The following is a 12,729-nucleotide window of genomic DNA, read 5'->3' on the forward strand; positions in this document are numbered from 1 at the left end:
TGTTTTCCCTTTAGACCTCACTCTATTCTCAATTCTCGTCTTTTCTAAACCCTCAGATGCCTCCGAGACGTGACAATGGATTTCCACCGGAGCTCACTCAGTTGATCCAGCAGCAGAATCAATTGATGCAGATGTTAGTCCAGAACCAGCAGAACAACAACAACAACCCACCACCACCACCACCTGTTGACCACTTAGCCCGTTTCCTTAGGCTGAATCCGCCGGTGTTTTCCAGTAGCACCGAGCCAATAGTAGCAGACGATTGGCTCCGCAAGATAGGAAGGGAGTTGACCACGGCAGGATGCACAGATGGTGAGAAAGTGAAGTTTGCCGCTCATCAGCTAGACGGACCCGTGGCAGCATGGTGGGAGAATTTCACAGCCACTTACCCAGTTGACACTGTCACATGGGATCAGTTTCAGCAAGCTTTCCGCACTGCCCATGTTTCAGCAGGAGCTATGGCCCTGAAGAAGCGTGAGTTTCGCAACTTACGCCAAGGAGGAAGGACTGTTGGCCAGTATGTGGAGGAGTTTAGTAAGCTAGCCCGTTATGCCCCAGATGACGTTGCTACGGATGTAGCTAAGCAGGAGAAGTTTCTGGAAGGACTGAATGATGAACTAAGCATGAAGTTGATGGTAGCGAGTTTCAACAACTACCAGGAGTTGGTAGATCGTGCCATCATGATAGAAGGGAAGCAACAGCAGATTGAGAACCGTAAGAGGAAGTATGGACAAGGGAAGTATAACTCTGGAGCCCAGCAGAAGCCCCGTTTTACCCCTAAACCGGGATTTCAGTTTCAGCATACCCATGGAGGAGGTAGCTCGCACAACCATAATGGCCACAAGAATGGTAATGGGAATGGAGGAAGCAACGGCCAGAACCGGACCACCCCATCGACCCTAACCAAGAGGGACCTGAGTCAAGTCACCTGTTTCAAGTGTTCGAAGACCGGACATTATGCCAATGAATGTCCCGAAGGCCAGAATGGGAATGGCAATGGAAACTCTGGGAAGAAGCCGAACCCTTTCAATAGGGGACAGGTGAACCACGTTAATGTGGAGGAGATTGAAGATCAGCCCGATGCAGTAATAGGTAAGTTTTTGGTTAAGTCATTTACTGCACTCGTTCTTTTTGATACTGGTGCATCGCATTCATACATATCAAGGGGATTTGTGGAAAAGTATAGCCTGCCCACTAGGATTCTTAAAACACCTATGCTAGTAAGCTCGCCAGGAGCAGAATACATGGCCAGACAAGGATGTTTCCAAGTACCATTGAGTATAGGAAGGCATGTATTCCCAACGGATTTAATTATTCTGGAATCCCAAGGGTTGGATGTGATTCTTGGTATGGATTGGCTGTCGATGTATGGAGGAAACATCGATTGCGCCAGTAAGACAATTTTTCTTACCACACCAGAAGGAAGAAGGATCAAGTATGTATCCCGGCATGTGCCAAACAGGACCCAAGTAAATTCCTTAACAGGAGTTGTGCAGGAGGAAGTACCAGTGGTAAAGGATTTTCCTGATGTATTTCCTGAGGTATTACCAGGCATGCCACCGGATAGAGACATTGAGTTTTTGATTGAGTTATTGCCAGGTACAGGCCCAATATCGAAGCGACCGTACTGGATGCCAGCAAAGGATTTGGTGGAAATTAAGAGTCAGATTAAGGAGTTATTGGATAAAGGTTACATTCGCCCAAGTTCTTCACCTTGGGGATCACCCGTACTTCTAGTGGAAAAGAAGGATGGATCATTAAGGATGGTTGTAGATTATCGTGGATTGAATGAAGTAACCATCAAGAATAAGTACCCACTGCCAATGATCAACGATCTGTTTGATCGATTGCAAGGAGCTAAAGTGTTTTCCAAGATCGATTTGCGATCAGGGTACCACCAATTGAAGATTCGGGAGCAGGACATACCTAAGACAGCATTCACCACGAGATATGGACTGTATGAGTATACCGTTATGTCATTTGGATTGACTAACGCACCTGCCTATTTTATGAACCTGATGAACAAAGTGTTTATGGAGTTTTTGGATAAGTTCGTCATAGTGTTCATTGATGACATTCTGGTTTATTCAAAGAATGAAGAGGAGCATAAGGAACAATTGCGTTTGGTTTTGGAGAAACTAAGGGAACATCAGTTATACGCCAAATTCAGCAAATGTGAGTTTTGGTTGAAGGAAGTTGGATTCCTCGGACACGTTATATCCGGAGAAGGTATAGCAGTTGACCCCATAAAGGTTGAGACCGTAACCGAATGGGAAGCACCCACAACAGTTGGAGAGATCCGGAGTTTTCTTGGACTCGCAGGATACTATCGGAGATTCATTGAGAACTTTTCAAAGATTGCAAAGCCTATGACTGAATTGTTGAAGAAGGATACTAAGTTCAAATGGACTGAGGAGTGTGAGGCTAGTTTCCAGGAGTTGAAGAAACGCTTGGTTACCTCACCAGTATTAATTTTGCCAGATCAGACCAAGCATTATGAGGTGTATTGCGACGCTTCACGTCGAGGACTTGGAGCAGTGCTTATGCAGGAAGGAAGAGTTGTTTCGTATGCTTCACGGCAACTGAAGCCTCATGAGTTGAATTATGCCACGCATGATTTGGAGTTAGCAACCGTAGTGCATGCATTGAAGACGTGGAGACATTTCCTCATTGGAAATCATTGTGAGGTGTACACGGATCATAGGAGTTTGAAGTACATTTTCACGCAGAAGGAGTTGAACCTCAGACAAAGGAGATGGTTGGAGCTCATCAAGGATTATGACATGATATTGCATTACCATCCCGGAAAAGCTAACGTAGTAGCTGACGCATTGAGCCGTAAGAGCCATGTCAATACCCTAGTGACGGGGAAAATACCAAAGGAGTTAGCAGAAAACCTTCGTGAGCTATGTTTGGAAATAGTTCCGAGAGGCTATATAGTAGCATTGGAGATTCAGTCAACATTGATGGATAAGATCAAAGAAGCTCAGAAATCTGACAAGGAGATTGCCGCTATAAAAGAGAGAATGAGTAAAGGAAAAGCAAGGGGATTTCGTGAGGATGAGCACGATACCTTATGGTTTGAGGACCGTGTTTATGTGCCCAATGACCCGGAGATCAGGAAGTTGATTTTGCAAGAGGCACATGATTCACCGTATTCGATTCACCCAAGGAATACCAAGATGTATTTGGATTTGAAGGAAACATTCTGGTGGACCGGAATGAAGAAGGATATTGCAGCATATGTAGCAGTTTGTGACGTATGTCAGAGAGTAAAGGCAGAGCATCAGAAGCCAGCAGGATTGTTACAACCATTGCCGATACCCGAATGGAAGTGGGAAAAGATAGGCATGGACTTTATCACAGGACTACCCAGGACAAAATCAGGATATGACTCGATATGGGTAGTAGTTGATCGTTTGACGAAGGTAGCACATTTCATTCCAGTTAAGACCACTTACACCAGTGCTAAATTGGCGAAGATATACATGACTAGGATCATTTGTTTGCATGGAGTTCCGAGGAGTATCGTATCAGATAGAGGAACCCAATTTACCTCAAGGTTTTGGAATCAGTTGCATGAAACATTAGGAACGAGACTGGAGTTCAGCACGGCTTTTCATCCACAGACGGATGGACAGACCGAGAGAGTCAATCAGATTTTGGAAGATATGCTGAGAGCTTGTGCACTAGATTATGGATCTAGTTGGGACGATAATTTGCCATATGCGGAGTTTTCTTATAACAACAGTTACCAAACCAGTTCGAAGATGGCACCTTTCGAAGCTTTATACGGAAGGAGGTGCAGGACACCGTTGTCATGGGACGAAGTTGGAGACCGTCAATTCTTTGGACCAGATTTGATTAAGGAGTCTGAATGGAAAGTTAAGTTGATTCGCGATAGGCTCAAGGTAGCCCAGTCCAGGCAGAAGAGCTACGCAGATTCTAAACGCAAGGAGACAGTTTACGAAATCGGACACAGAGTTTATCTTCGAGTATCCCCACTTCGAGGAGTTAAGCGCTTTGGAGTTAAGGGAAAGTTAGCACCGCGTTTCGTTGGACCATATAAGATTTTGCAACGTATGGGAGAAGTCGCTTATAAGTTGGAATTACCAGAGGGACTGTCAGGAGTTCATGATGTATTCCATGTTTCTCAGTTGAAGAGATGCCATGCCGAGATGGCGGAAGTATCGCTAAGAGATACCGTGCCGCTTGAAGCGATTCAGTTGAAGGATGACCTAACATATGAGGAGAAGCCAGTTAAGATTCTCGATTTTGCCAGCAGAGTTACTCGCAGCAAGGTTATCAAGTTTTGCAAAGTTCAGTGGAACCACCACTCAGAGGATGAAGCCACCTGGGAGAGAGAAGAAGATTTGCTCAAGGACCACCCTCACCTATTTTCTAGCCAACCCGAATCTCGAGGGCGAGATTCATATTAAGGGGGGTAGGTTTGTAACATCCCAAATTTGCAATTTGGAATGTTATACATAGATCATCATGCATGTCATATTTTCATGCATTTTGGTTGATCCTAGAAATTTCACGCAACTCAAGGACCTTCGGAGAGAGTTGGAGATTTCGTTATTTTCGTATTTGAGAGTTTTCTCGAATTTGAAAAGAGGATCATTTGATTTATTTATTTGATCTTCAATAATTTTTCCGATATCAAAAAAATAAGAGAGGGAATAAAATGACTTTCCCAAAATTTAGGAAAAATGAAGATTTAATAAATAGATCAAATTTTGGTTTTGCCGGAGTTTATTTGCATTTTATTTGGATAGGGAAAAATGCGCGTTTTCAAAAATTGCATTTTAGGTCCGGAGAAAAGTTCATTTTGTTCGGCTCACTTTTAGGAGTCGGGGAAAATTTACTTTAGTTTTTTCGGAGTTCGTTTAGATCTCTTTTTTTCTGCACGCTGAACCGTTTATAAAAAAACAGGAAACTTACCGCAGGCCAGCCGGGCCAAGGCCCAAGCCAGCCGGCCGGCCGCCCCAGCCTCCCAGCCGCGTGCAGCGCCAGGCAAGGCCGCCGCCGCCGCCTCTTGTTTCCCTGGCCGAATCCTAGTAGGTTAGCCCCTCCCCTTTCCTTATTCTATTTTCTTTTCTTTTTTTCTTCTAGGACTCTTTTTCCTAATCCTAGTCTATTTCTTGTCCCCTACCCCAAGTAAACCCCCCCTCACCAATATAAATACCCCAACACCCCCCCCCCTCTAAACACATCAAATCCCAAGCCTCTCTCAACCCCAAGCACTCCACCGCACCCCGCGCCCTACACCGCCGCCGCCGCTGCACCTAGCCGCCGCCTTAGCCACCGCCGCACCTAGCCGCGCACCTTGCCCACGCCGCCGCCCTACGCCGCCGCCGGAGGTTGCCCCACGTCTCTTTTTCTCGGATCGTTTTCTTCTAATGGTTCTGATTCCTTTCTTCTCTAAACCGTTCCGGTTTTCTAGATCGGTTTTTCGTTCGGTTTTCTTCTCTGAAACCCTAGATCGGATTCGTTTTCTTCTCCGATTTAGTTGCCTTTGGACCGTTCGCCGGACTGTTCGTCCTAACGAACGTGATCACCGGATTCTTCTAGGTTAACGACGTCCGTTCGTTTAACCGTTCTTCTTTTTTTTCGTCGGATTTATTCCGCGATCGCGATCTCAGATCCAATCTTCTTTCCAGTCTTTCTTTTCGCTCGTTTATCGGAATCAGGTGATTCAAGCGCCGGGAGTTTCGTTTCGAAACCGCCGTTCCGTCTAATCAACTTAAACAAGTTTTTTCCCCGGTAAAATTTGACCTAGTTTCAACTTGCTAGAACCGAGTTGTTTTTCTTCCGCCGTTTGTTTTCCGCCGTTTGTTCGGTTCGTTCTTTCTTTGCAACCGGGGTTCTTAAGTTGAACTATCTGGTTCGATCTCTTGTTCGAGTTTTACCTGTGCATTAGATGAGTACTTATTGTATGCTTGTTGTTTGTCTGCGATAGATTACCCGGATTGTGCCGCCTGTTACTTCGAAACCCTAGGACTCGCGGATCATCAGCAAGGCAAGTAACACTTTGATCATACCTTTTCTACAACCCAGTTTTATTGCATTAGATCAATCCTCACACATTGCATGATTAGGATCTAATTAAATTGTGGGATGGGAAGTAGATGAGGTAGTACCTATTACCTGTATTATTATGAAACCCTTGGGAGTTACTTCTACGTTTGCTTATTATGCCATGCTATGCTAGTAGACGTGGATTGGGTGAGTGATATCCATGACAGATGTGAGTTGATAATTTTAATGGTTTATCTAAGGTGGCAACTTAAACACACATCTGGGGGGATTGAGGCACCTGATGTCTATCAGGACTTGCCTGTTTTTTTTGGACCACCACCCAGGCTCAAAGGGATCATAAGATAATTCATGCTAGAAACTTCCGTGTGCAGCCACATGCTACTATGGGCTCTGGCATAGTTGACTAAGTCATGCGAACTCTTACGAGGTGGACTAGCAGATGTAGGGGATGTAGGTGTACCGGTCTACCCCACATGTAAGGTGCTAGTGCTTCTGAAAGACTATGTCTCGGTCATCCGTTTCTCAAACACCATGTAGTGCGAGAAAACAAACGGAGGCGATCGAGTCATGTGGGGAAAAGTGCGCAAACCTCTGCGGAGTGTACAAACTAATCATGATTAGCCGTGTCCCCGGTTATGGACAACTTGAGTATCTAGTACTTGAATATCATGTGAATCTCGACATGTTACTTCTAATTAATGCTGTTGGGTTTTAATTGTACTTTTAATTGGGATTGAGAATGCTGTCAACCATTCTCAATGTTTCACAACCACCATGATAGTTAAATAAACTTATTCCTTTGCAGTAGGGAAAAACTGGCTTTACGCAAAACTGTAACCATAGAGCTTTCCACCAGCCATATATGCATATAGTATAGCTGTTTCATTCCATTACTCTCTATGTGTTACATTGCCAGCATATTCCATGTGCTGGCCCGTTTTCAGGCTGCAACTTCTCATGTTGCAGACTTTTCAGACGACGATTGAGGTGTTTTTTAGGTCGTGGTTCTATACTCAGTGATGCCGTTGGAGTTGATGGACCCATTTATCTTCCGAGTCTTCCGCTGTTATCGATATTAGATGGCCTTCAGCCATATTTATTGTAATAAGTTCTTTTTGAGCCATCGATGTAATAAGTGTGTGATTGTAACTCTGCTATAAATCCTCGATGTACTGTGTGGTGTCCGCATTACTGATCCAGGGATGACACTGTAGCACAGTAGACGTGATCCATTCGGGTCAGGTCGCTACACAAGGTCTGCTCACCGGCCGCGTACGCAAGATGCAGGAGTGCAAAGGGCGATGGGCCCATGACCCCTACGCGCTTAGGATGTAGACCGGCGTGCTGGCCTCTCTGACGAGCCTAGGTAGGACTAAAGTGTGTTGATCAGCCGAGGGCGGTCATGACTTGATGGTGTGTCCGACTCTAGTTGATCGAGCGTGTTGGGTAAGTTGGTGCACCCCTGCAGGGAAGAAAACATCTATCGATAGCCTGTCCTATGGTTGTTAAGGCATATCTCTCTCGATGTAATTTTGGTGATTGATGACAACATATTTGCGGACTAACCATGTGCTTTGAGCATTTCAGAGATTCATCCTTTGGCTCGAGACGATTTCTTTCCCCTCGGAGTGTTTTTCAAGACGGTGTAGCTCTTTCGTTTCTTGTTGGTGGACTAGTTTCGTAGGAGTCACCGTCTTGTCAAGAGGGGGTCCGCTTTGGTATGGCTAGGGTGGAATCATCACATACACTTCCGTTTCACACCCTCTGGGCCTTCCCGCGTCGTTGGAGGTTTGATTCCCTGTTGTTTGGGCAGTCTTTGGCCCCAGCGGTAGTACCGCGGTGCCTAGTGATAGTACCGCTTGAGGGTCCTTAGAGGCAGTACCGCTGCGGTACCGGGCCACTGCCGCCTCGACTCGAGGGGGGCGCTTCTCGTGTCGGGTTGAGCGGCACTTGCAGCGGTAGTAGGTGCGGTAGTACCGCTCGAGAGCGGTAGTACCGCCCTACCACCATGGTAGTACCGTGCTGGGCCGGTCCCTCCTCTATCTTCAAGCCCTCCCAGGCTGGGCGGTAGTACCGCAAGGGGGAGCGGTAGTACCGCTGGGTCCAGCGGTAGTACCGCTGCCCCCTGTGGTAGTACCGCCCTCTGTGGGGCTGCTTTTGGGGTAACGGTTGGATGGGGTCCTTTTGTAAGGGGACCCCCTTCTTCCTCGTTGACTTACCTCTTCCCCCACAAGCTCCATTAATGCTCCAAGCTCCATTTGTGCCTGATCTCTCTCCCTAGCCAATCATACTTGTTGATTTGCTCGGGAGTGGTTGAGAAGGCCCCGATCTACACTTCCACCAAGAGAAATTTGATTCCACCACCAATTCCTAGCGGATCTTGTTACTCTGGGGTGTTTGAGCACCCTAGACGGTTGAGGTCACCACGGAGCCATGGTCCATTGTGGTGAAGCTTCATGGTGTTATTGGGAGCCTCCGATTGAGTTGTGGAGATTGCTCCAACCTTGTTTGTAAAGGTCCGGTCGCCGCCTCCAAGGGCACCAATAGTGGAATCACGGCATCTCGCATTGTGTGAGGGTGTGAGGAGAATACGGTGGCCCTAGTGGCTTCTTGGGGAGCATTGTGCCTCCACACCGCTCTAACGGAGACGTACTTCCCCTCAAAAGGAAGGAACTTCGGTAACATATACTCGTCTTCACCGGGTCCACTCTTGGTTATCTCTTACCTTTACTTGTGCAATCTTATTAGTGTTACTTCTCTTGCTTGCTTGTATGTTCGTTGTTGTTCCATCATATAGGTTGCTCACCTAGTTGCACATCTAGACAACCTACTTTGATGCAAAGTTTAATTTGGTAAAGAAAAGCTAAAAATTGTTAGTTGCCTATTCACCCCCCCCCCTCTAGTCAACCCTTTCGATGCTTTCAATTGGTATCAGAGCCTCGTCTCTTTTCTAAGGACTTTGTCATCCGAAGAGTATGGTTGACACCATAGACGGTGTGGAGGAGCACTCCGGTGTGAATCCGATCTCGTCTACGGGTAATGGGGGAACCTCGATCTCCGTGAGGAATTAAATGTAGCCTTGGAGACATTGAAAACCTCAATGACAACCGAGGTTGAAAGCATGTTCACTAAATTCATTGAAGGGCTTAAGCTATCCACCGCACTGTTGAAAGTGGGTGATCCCACTGACAAGGTGACGGATTCTAACTCCGACAAGGGGAAACTAGTAGTGAAAATGCTCCTTCTTCTAGTGGTAAAAATGGCACCGACATCTTTGCCCATGTGGAACCACCACTTGTTTATGGCGGACCGATTCCTTCCACTCATTTGAATCATGTCGGTCCTCCCCCAAAGATTGTGAAAAATGAGGACTTTTATTCTTGGGTTTATCACTTTAAGCGTCATTTAAATCATGTGAATATTAATCTTTGGAGAATCATTGAAGAAGGTGTCTATCCGCATGACCCAAGCAACTTCACTCCTCGAGAAGCCGCGGATAATCAATTCAATGAGAATGCTCTCTTCATCATCCAAGATGCAATTCCACCCGAAGATCTACCTCATCTTCGGCCATTTGCCTTAGCCAAAGATGCATGGCTTTGTGTTGTCTCTCTCTACCGGGGAAGCGCCAGCATTCAACGCTCCAACTATGAAGTAGTGCAAGATGAAGCCGATGAGTTTGCTATGAAAGAAGATGATGAACCTCGTGAGCTTTATCGGAGAGTAACCAAACTCGCGGTCTCACTTCGAGATCATGGGATCAAGGACATGGATGACAATTGGATCAAGCGCAAATTCCTCAAGGCAATGATGCCTTACCACAAGGCCATGTCCTCCGTCATTCGTCAAAGACCCGACTTCCACACCTTGACCTCAAGTGAAGTGTTGGATGAGTTTGTGGCTATGAACATCTTCGACAAGACCGCCGACAATGCGGTACTTCGCTCTCAAAGGGCAAAGAAGCCCAACCTTGCATTGAAGGCCAAGGTTTGTGTTGAAGAAGTAGAAGAAGAGGAAGAAGAGGAAAGCAACCCCGAAGATACAAAGTATGCCTATCATGAACACATGGCACTTGCTTCAAGGCAATTTTGGAGCAAGAAGAACTCAAGGCCAAACTTCAACAAGAACAACTCAAGTGGCACGAAGAGCAAGCAACGTGTGACGACTTGCTACAATTGTGGCAATGTGAGCCATTTCATTGCGGAATGTCCGTATGAGAAGAGGGAAGACAATGGTGGAAAGCTCATCCGAAAGGACAAAGCCAAGTCTTTCCCTAACAAGAGCAACTTCACCAAGAAGACCCCTCACAAGGCGTTGGTGGTTCAAGAAGAGTACCATGAGGATGATGATGATGATGATGTAGATGGTGATTTGGTTGCCATGGCCTCTGTTGCCATTGCAAAAGCTCCACGAGTGTCTCTCTTCGACTCACCCAATGAGAACATCACCGCCAAGTGTCTCATGGCTAAGGCCACCAACAATGTAACCCCCAACATCAAAACTTCCATCATTAATAATCCTTCCTTGATGGATTGCATTGATGAATATGAGGGATCCAATGTGGAGGAAAATGAGTTTGAGTCCTTTATGGGTAAACTCAAGGGTAAATCCAAGAAGCATTTTGTTGCTCTCTTGGAACAACTTGGTGAAGCCAATGACATGATCGAGGCTCACGAAGATACTATCTCCAAGATGGAGGGGCATAGTCGTGACTATGCCGATGAGACTTTAGATCTTTCCAATGCTCTTGAGGAAGAGCGTGGTCTTCGTTTGGCTCTTGAGGAGTCACACAATGTTGATCACGCTAAGTTAAAGAAAGATTTTAATCATGCTCTTGTTGTCTCTCGTGTGCTAAACTCCGAGAAGGCCAAGCTTGGGGTTGATCTTGCTAGACTCAAAGAGGAGTTTGACCTACTTAACAAGGCTCACAAGGTATTGAAGGGTGCTCATGCTAGCCTCAAAGAGTCTCATGATCAACTTCAAGTAAAGCTAACCAAGGAGAAAGCCACTTTTCCCCGTATGATGTTAATTGATAATGCAAATGCTACTAACCCATGTTGTGAGCATGTGCACCTTGTTGAGGAGAACGCTAAGCTAAAGGTGCAACTTGAGAAAGGTCTTGTGTCTTGCATACAAGGCAAGAAGAATCTCAGCGACCTTTTGACCAACCAAAAGGGAGTTGTGGCCAATGAAGGGATTGGGTACGTGCCCAAGTCCAAGAACAAGAAGAAGAATGACAAGGCCAAACGACCTCCTCCTCTCAAGCAAACTTTTGTGAAGGAGGGAGAGCGTGCTACTAAGGAGAAGGAGGAGAACTCCGTGAGGGGTAGTGATGCCAAGAAGGGCAACGCTTCCATTTCCAACAAAGCCGGCGACTTTAACCCTTCTTATGTATTGTGCCATGCTAGAGATGGGCATGTTTATGCCAAATTTGTTGGTTCTCCTTATGAGTACATTGAATGGTATATTTGGGTTCCTAAGACCCTTGTTACTAACATCAAAGGACCCATTACAAAATGGGTACCTAAAACCAAGCATTGATCTCTTGTAGGTGTTTGCTTCCGGTGGGGGATCATGGTTGCTCGATAGTGGAGCTACTAATCATATGACTGGAAGCAAGGACTTGGTGGTGGACGTGCAAAAGATTCCATCCATGCCCACCAATGTCGAGTGGGGTGACGCCTCGTCCTCTAAGGTATTGGGACTCGGCAAAGTTGTCATTTCTCATGATCTTACGATCGAGAAGGTCATGCTTGTTGAGTCCCTTGCATACAATTTACTTTCCGTTCATCAACTAGCACTCATGGGCTTTTCCACTTTTTTTGATATTGATACCGTGTCCCTCTTGTGGAGAAAGACTCTTAAAGTAGCCTTTTGTTGGGCATGTCGATAATGGTCTCTATGTGATTAACTTTTCGGAGCGACCCACTAAGACCGCGACATGCCTAATGGCTAAAGTTGACGTTGGATGGCTTTGGCATCACCGTCTAGCCCACGTCAATATGAGATCTTTGCAAAGTCTTCTCAAGGGGGACCATGTCCGTGGACTAACAAATGTTAGTTTTGCCAAAGATCGTGCTTGCAGTGCTTACATCGAAGGAAAGCTACATGAGAAGGCTCACCCTCCCACGACTATCATCTACTCAAAGAGGCCTTTGGAGCTCCTTCATTTGGATCTCTTTGGACCTCCATCCTTTGATACTCTTGGGGGAAGGAAGTATTGCTTGGTGATTGTAGATGACTATTCAAGATACACTTGGGTATATTTCTTCAAGAGGAAGAGCGAGACCCAACAAACCGTCATCGACTTTGCAAATGAAGCTCAACGACAACACATTGCAAAGATCTTGACAATAAGAAGTGACAACGGCTCCGAGTTCAAGAACTACACCTTGGATGAGTTTTTGAGTGATGAGGGAATCAAGCATCAATATTCCGCACCTTATACCCCTCAACAAAATGGTGTAGCGGAGATGAAGAACCGTACGTTGATGGATGCGGCAAGGACCATGATGGCAGAGTTCAAGTCTCCCTACAACTTTTGGGCCGAAGCCATCAACACCGCGTGCCATGCATCTAATCGGCTCTACCTCCGCAAAGGCTTGAACAAGCCTCCATATGAGATACTCACCCGTAACAAGCCCAACCTCAAGTACTTCCGGGTGTTCGGGTGTAAGTGTTTCA

This window comes from Triticum urartu, chromosome 3A (assembly GCF_056163025.1).
Source record: "Triticum urartu cultivar PI428250 chromosome 3A, HENAU_Tu73, whole genome shotgun sequence".
NCBI lineage: Eukaryota > Viridiplantae > Streptophyta > Magnoliopsida > Poales > Poaceae > Triticum > Triticum urartu.